The 8,217-nt window shown below is 32.6% G+C and overlaps 3 non-coding genes across 3 annotated transcripts; 2 read left to right on the top strand and 1 right to left on the bottom strand.

The window, feature by feature from the left end:
- Positions 1-1,875: 1,875 nt before the first annotated feature.
- Trnav-aac lies at positions 1,876-1,948 on the top strand. Its single transcript has one exon. It is a non-coding gene; the product is annotated as a tRNA-Val (tRNA).
- Positions 1,949-6,937: 4,989 nt separating this feature from the next.
- On the bottom strand, positions 6,938-7,010 carry Trnav-aac. The gene has a single exon. It is a non-coding gene; the product is annotated as a tRNA-Val (tRNA).
- Positions 7,011-7,431: 421 nt separating this feature from the next.
- Trnav-aac lies at positions 7,432-7,504 on the top strand. Its single transcript has one exon. It is a non-coding gene; the product is annotated as a tRNA-Val (tRNA).
- The last annotated feature ends 713 nt before the right edge of the window (positions 7,505-8,217 follow it).

Here is an 8,217-nt window from a genome sequence, read left to right on the forward strand (position 1 = left end):
TTAAAAAAAATTTAGTCACGTGATTTTATTGAAATTTAAGTTGACATTAATATAAATTATTTTGTTTTGTTCATTTTGACGTGATGTAAACACGGGAAAAGTAATCTACGTTAGTTGTCAATTTCTACGTAAACCAGTTAATTAAGGCAAGCTTTGATGTCGCCGACTGATGGATCTTTGATGTATGAAATAACTCAATTAAGAGCACACGTTCTCTAGTTTGGTAAAATTTGTAATGTTTAAATACAACTCCAATTTAAAATTATACATCATTAGGTATTCATATGATAAATACTTACTTCTTACTAATATTACAAATGCGAAAGTTAAGATAGATGAACCGATGGATGGATGTTTGTTAGACTTTGTAACCTAAACGGCTGAACGAATCTCGCTGAAATTTGCACAGATGTAGAGAATAGTCTGGAAGAACATATAGGCTACTCGGATTTGTTTTTTTATTGTACGCGGACGGAGTCGCGGGCGAAAACTAATACAAAATACTTTTATATCAAAGTAAAAATAGAAGGCCCAAAAAATGTAACTTATCGACTCTATTTCAAACGAATTCTGGAAAGCAAAAAATGCAACAACCGAATACAAATCCCGACTCAATTGTTATGAAAATTTCCCTCCGGCTAGACAAGCCACCAATACACCCTCGTGACAGAATTGTACATTGTACTGTGTCATTAACAATTCGAACGTCAGTTTTATTGTACATAACGAATTATTAACGTCACTAGGTATATTTAAAAATAATACGTTTGAATTTTTTTAATATAACATAAGGTGGCAAACGAGAAAGCGGCCACCTGAATCAGCCAAAATGGCGAAGCGACCGCTGCCCATAGACATCCGCATTGTCTACCCTTATCCGACGGAGGAGGAGACGCACATAAAGAAGATATTTCCCCTTCCTATGCATCTCCTCCACCGTCAAATCCACTTCCCCTTCCCATCCTCTCCTTACTCGTATAAGAAAAGGGTGGTAAAGAGAAAGGGACTTAAATTAGGCCTCCGTCACCACACTCATAAGACAAAACACGGAATTGCTTCCATTTCATGCCTGTCTTCTATGTGGTCGTAGTATTACTTGTGAAGAATATTAGAATATGAAGGCAAAGCAACTTGTAATATAAGTCACAGTTAGACTTGAAGTAATCCTCAAATAGGGGTAAGAAAGGATATTTCTAAAGTAGTAGCCAACTATTCAGAGAGTTTGTGTGATTTTTTTAGTAGACTAAATTGAAAGTTAACTCAGATACATTGCAATATAAAAGGACTAGTTTTTGCCCGCGACTCCGTCCGCGTGTAATTAAAAAAAATGAGTAGCCTATGTGTTCTTCCATACTATCCTCTACGTCTATGTCAAATTGCATCGAGATCCGTTCAGCTGTTTAGGCTATAAACACTAACAAACATCCATCCATCTAAATTTTCGCATTTATAATATTAGTATAAGTATATAAGATTAGTAAGTAGTAAGAAGTAAGATGATCTATTGAGAATCTATTTTTCTTTAATTTGTTACACAGACAAAATCGCATTTGCTAGCTAGTCAACGGTAATGGTAAAAAGTCGATTGAAGATCTTATGTTAATGTAATCACTGGCACCTTTTTACGCGGAGTCGTGCTGTAGGAAGTCAGCGGCTGTTGCATAAAACATCCTTTTACATTGAGTTTAAATTTAAAGTTTTCAAATGAGAGTATTCTTGAAATAGATGTTGTAAAATAAAAATGGAAAATATTAACTTAGTCCTGAAACTACTTTGACAAAAAAACAATAGCCTTTATTTATTAACTTAGGATTGTTTTAAAAAAGATATTATAATAATCAATTTATTTGCATTTATTTTAAAAGCATTTGTCAAGTTTCCGTGGTGTAGCGGTTATCACATCTGCCTAACACGCAGAAGGTCCCCGGTTCGATCCCGGGCGGAAACAAATTTTTTTGGTATTTACTCGTTTAATAATTAATCACTAATTACTAAAATATAGGTTTACAAGTTCTGCACGCGAAGTATACCACATAACATTTTTTTAACAAAAAAAAACATACAGACGAGTTGAGTACCTCATTCTTTTGGGAAGTCGGTCAAAAAGTCAAAAAATAAAATAAATCCCAAACCCTCCCTAACTTACAAAACCTGTTTTATCCATGGAGATTGCCCGCGCTCAAAAAAGTTAATTCAATTTAGTATTTCAAATTACGTTTCAAGTTTAATATACCCATTAACACCAACAAAGCCGCCCAAAAATCTTTATTACGACGAAATTTGTGGTACCCGTTTCGAATTAAGCCTCTACGCCAGCTCTACGCGAGTCTACGGCCGGAGCTCGGCAATTTTCTTTAATTTATCGCCTCTACGGATGATTTATTACAACTTGTTTATCTTTATTAAGGGAGGTGGATAAAGTTACACCTTAAATTTGAATTAAGATTCCAGTCGACAATTAGAGCGTGCTCACACCTGAAACTAAACTATCGCACAACTGTCAATTGTCAAATTGTCAATTGTTACGCGGCTAATTTAACTGTTTAGTTGCACAACTACAAATAGACTCGCGCGAGACTAAACAGTTGTGCGACTGTTTAGTTTCAGTTGTGCGCACGCTCTTAAACTTCATATATTGCTGAAGTTATCGAGCATTATTTGATATGGCCGATATTCAATTACCTATGTTTACTTGATTAGAATAGGAAGTAAATATTGTATGACATAATTCAGTATTCTTAAAAAAATCGATTTATGTTTTAAAACATTTCATATGACTGTAAACAGCAGTTAGCTACAAAACAATTTGATACGTACGATACGTCCAGAATCAGACCGTAATAATCTTCTTTTTTATAAATACTTAGGGAATTGTTATAAATTAACTCGTTATAATACTCTACTTAACATGTTAAATCATGTTTAATTAACAAGTTATACAAGTAACATGATAAGCTTAGGAAAGCCTCCACAAACATAAAGGCGTGCCGAGCCTGCTATTGAGGGGATTTTGAGATTTTAAATTGACCCTTTTATTTACTCTACATTTCATAACATATTTACACAATTTCGATGATCGTTGTTAGATTGTTATATGAATTGTTGTTCAACATATACTCATACATCTCTATACTCGTATATCAAAAGTTCCAAATTTAAAAAGGGGCGCACACCTTTCACTAAAACATCACACAACTGTTGAGCGATTGTCAATTGTTTCGCAGTCAATTCAACTGTTTAGTGCACAACTAAAAATCGACTAGTGGGCGCAGCTCTATATAAGTTCATATGAATCAAAGCATGACTAAACAGTTGTTATATAGTTTAGTAAATGTATTTAAAATATAATATTTGGACAATATCATACAAAACAATACTTGAGGCTAAATTTTTTGGGTCAACTTTATTACTGTTTTTGTACAAACATTTTATATTTCAAACATACCAATTTTAAACTTTTAAATTATTGCATTACACCTTTTCATCACTTAAAGTTATAATGAATTGGGACAGTTCAAGTTAGACACAGTTAAGTGAATTAATCCAAAGTATGAAGCTAAGAAGCTACATTAAGCCGGATAAAAGTTAATGTTTCAGCATTAACATAAAGTGAAAGCTTTTAAACTGTTATTAAAATACGGTCGTGACTAATTAAAGTTAAAAACTTAGTTGAAATTAATTAAAATAATTGAAATATTTAAAATAAAAGCAAATGAAAAAAAAACAAGTGCTCTGTTATTTAGTTTAGTAGGTCGAGTGATCAAACTCAGGGCAGATTTATTAAAAAATTCAATTAAAGTGAAAGTAAATATTTAAGCTAAGATAAAGCTATCAACTTAAAGTTCCACTTAGAAGCTCAACATTTCGGCAAGTGATCTATCTTGAAGGAAACTAATCAATCATACTCTTGATGGTTGTTTTATTTCTTTTAGATTAGTTGGACTTATTACACGAACAACAGTTTCATATTAAGTTCTTTGTATGTATAACTAGCTGTGCCAGTGCGACTTCATCCGCATGAGATTATGAAAATTTTGTTTTATTGTTTACATCTGTCAAATTAGCAATTACAAATGTCAAAATGACATGACACAATGACAACCTTGCTTCCTTGATGTTGGTAGTAACTTATGGTCTCTTTCCCACATTAGAGTTTATTTCCAAAATATTTACCCCATAAGTTCAATGGCGTTAAAATATATAACCTAAAGCGTGAAAAAAAAAGAATTATTCAAAAATAACCTGTTATTGCTGACATCTTAGGCAACAAGGAAGTGTGTGTTTACGCTTTATTATAATAATATAAGATAAGATACATAAACTTTTGAAACATACTTGTTTCAAAAGTTTATGTATCTTACAAAGCCTTCAATTTTCATTTATATTTAAAATTATTAATAATGTAAAAATATTTTTTTTAACTATAACAGATGAAGTAAACTTTTTTATGTTAAAAGCAATTATTACTTTTACGTTAAAGGAGAAAAAAATCCGGATATAATCCTTAGAAGTAGACTATAAACAAGTATTCAAAGGAGAAGTAAATAGTTCGTTCAACGGTAGTTTTGTATCTCACAAAATCAAGCCAATAAATTAGGCAACAGAATAGTCCAGAGAACTAATGTCCGCCAATCGTCAATAGGAATGAAATTTATCGTTTCGCTCACCCTCTTTCACGAAGAAAATATTAGTCTTTAGAAGTGCCTAGACGTGTGCCTTCTTTTGTACGATATGGCAAGAAGTTACTCCTGTCTTAAGTCATAAGAAAAAGCGTTAATCTTATTTTGTTTAAGAATGATGAAGAACGAGCTACAATTTGTAAAGTAATCAATGTCACTTATGAACATAACAATAGCGACTTAACATCTGTTGTTGGTTTGGAATCAAAAAAATATCTGATAACAAAAGTGGACAAGAATCGATAACATTTCTTAAGAAAGCAATCTTAGTCAAATTATTTACACAAACAAAATAATTTTAACCGTAAAAATAAATGTTTACTAATTGTAGTTACGTACTCTCGATCAAGTAACAAATTTAAAATATATCTCGCTTTAAGTTTTTGAATCAGTCCATATTTCAGAAAAAACATCCGGCTGTAAGGTCTCGCTCCTGCCATTAGTGGTAACAAAGACCTGAGTGATAGACGAAGTAAACAATGTCACTTCTATGTAAGCTAACTTAGTAAACTGCAGGCTAAGGCAAAATTCTTCTAAATGATTGTTTCTCTTTGCATGTATGTCAGTTATTCCAGTATGGATAGATTGTGTGAAAGAGGATATGGTTAAGAAGGGAGTGGATTCAGAAATGAAGACTGATAGAAAGGTATGGAAGAACATACTGTGCACATATGATGGGCTTTTAGATTCTTTTTTTTTAAGAATAGTGTAATAATTATATTATACTGTTGTTATTCTATGATATGCATATTCCATTGGCCAAAAACGTCTCAATACATTCACTAGCTGTTGCTCGCGACTTCGTCCGCGTGAAATTAAAAGATATAACCTATGTTACTTATAGATGAATTCCCTTTCTAACGGTGAATGAATTTTTATAATCGGCCAAGTAATTTTTGAGTTATTTCGATACATAAAAAAATAAAAATACAAATCTTTCCTCTTATATAGTATAGATATGATTTCTTATTAACCGACTTTCTAAAAAGAAGATGTTTTCAATTCGTCTGTATATTTTTTTTATTTAATTATTAATGTTATTATTTGTTTGTGATGTATATTTATGTGAAATAATTGCTGGCCAGTATCAATACAATGAAGGGTTACAATTTATAAGCAATCAACATGGCCGCCGCTATTATTTATTCTCTAATAGTTTGCGTTACCGCCGTACACGAAGGATAATTATTATTTGCCATGATTTCGCTTTGTTTCCTGCAAGGGTTATTTGCATATCTAAGAAGATAACTACCTTGGGAACTCCTTTTGTGAATTCATGTTTTTGTTATGAAATTTAAACATACCTAAATATTCAAGGTATATATCTTTTATATTTCAATGTAGAAAATGTTATGTTACGAAAGCCATTCGAAAAAATAAACATGTCACACGGCTACAATTTATGCAGTCAGTGATTAGTGTTACAGGGAAACCAGCGTAGGAATGTCACCTAATAACATTAGTCAGTACATAACTTAACTGTCTACTAACATGGTGGCATGTCAGCAAGGCAGTACTATTCGGACCACCGATAGGAGCGAACGTTACAAGCATACAGTACACGTATCATTTTTAAAGAAACAGAAACCCTTTCTTGAAAAATAAAAAACAATTTGTGAAAGCTTACGTTAAAGTTCAACAATCCTTGAAAATATCTAAGCACTCACGAAGTTCGCTTTGTTATACACTACCTCACAAATTGTGGAATAACACTTGAAAGGCGTTTTCATTTTATAAGAATGTAAGAAAATGAGGCACTTAGAGAGAGCACACCTTTGACTAAACTTGCGCACAACTGTTTAGTCGCGCTTTGATTCCTATGAGCTTATGGAGGTGCGCACGTTACTCGATTTTTAGTTGAGCAATTGAACAGTTTAATCCGCTGCGAAACAATCGACAATCGCACAAGTGTCGTGCGATTTTTTAGTTAAAGTTTTGCGCCCGCGCTTAACCAATGTAAAGATTCTCTACTTTTCGTTTTACTAGTAACCTGAAGAATTGCTTAAAAAGAAAATTAACTACATTGTCCATTTCAGTATGGTATTTGAAATGATCTCTTGCAAAACGTTCTCTCTCTCATAATATAACTACTTAGTTACACTTTATACACTATCACTACTTTGAGAAGATGCCAAATTGAAACAACGAAAATTAATCTTTGTGAAAATATATCGTTGAGAAAAAAAAGCGTATTTTTGAATTGGTGTTTTAGTAGCCGAAACCCTCTGTTATAACAATGATTTGTTTGTAAAAAATAATGTTTCCGCCCGGGATCGAACCGGGGGCCTTCTGCGTGTTAGGCAGATGTGATAACCGCTACACCACGGAAACTTAAGACAGTTGCATGAAATTAAAATAAAGGATATAAATTAATTTAGAAGAAAATTTTACATTAATTTGTCTATAGTGTATTCGTTTTAAATATAATGTAAGTAAAACATATTGCATGCATATAGAAGTGCAAAACTTGGAATACTGTATCAGTCTTTCTTGGTTATTATAACCCATAAGTAAAATAAAAGTTTGTTGTTTGCATGTTTAGTATGTTTTTTTTTTCAATTTCTCAACATATTTAATAAATCTACGACGTATTAGCCAATGTTAAATTTGATAAAATATTTAAAAAATAGTGAAGTCGATTTCGAAAAGTTTTGCTATTTTATTCTTACAGGCGCCAAGATTTACAGTTTAAAATAATGGTAACTTTCACTTTACATTTATATTTAAGTAGTATTTAAAATGTAACACTCAAGTTTCCGTGGTGTAGCGGTTATCACATCTGCCTAACACGCAGAAGGCCCCCGGTTCGATCCCGGGCGGAAACATATTTTTGCTTCGTAGGTATTAATTTGTAGTACTTTAATACAATATGAGTCAGCAGTATTAGTTGTATTTGTTGAAACGTTTTTTATATGTCCTTTACTAACATAGTTCTTAGGTTTTCTCTTATACACTTATACTCCCTACATTGTAGCGAATTTTTGTAAAATTTTACTCTTGCTTTCGTTACATAAAAACACAAACTTTTAATAGCAAAAAGAATATTTAACTTGATAAAATAACGTGGGAAAGATGAAGAGCGCAGTAAGCCTTTTTCAGCGGAAAAAAAAATTGATAAGTTTCAGCAAACTAGATTTAACGTTGATGAGCGGCGCAGCGGAGTGGCGCGATATTACCGCCGTGGCCGCTCTCATGATACTTTTACACGAGGAGAGCACAGGCAGAGCAGCTAATGAAAGCACACGCCGAAAGAGAATACTGTTTTAAGTATCTTCGAGTTTAAATATCCGTACCGTAGTTCCTACTGTTCTATCTTATTGAGCTGCCCTCGTGTGAAACTAGCATCATAGAGAAATTTTAATGTAATCTACTTTCTTTGTGCCCAGACCGGGATATCAAAGCCTCTCAATTTTTATTCCTCAACTATGAAAGCGCTAGATTATGAAACAATCTTCTTGTTAAGTACTCTTGTTGGATAGACGTTTATATTATCTTAACATATAATGTTTTTTGCCCTTTAATTATTACCACACGACTT

The sequence above is a fragment of the Papilio polytes genome, unplaced genomic scaffold (assembly GCF_000836215.1).
Source record: "Papilio polytes unplaced genomic scaffold, Ppol_1.0 DF824146.1, whole genome shotgun sequence".
Taxonomy (NCBI): Eukaryota; Metazoa; Arthropoda; class Insecta; order Lepidoptera; family Papilionidae; genus Papilio; species Papilio polytes.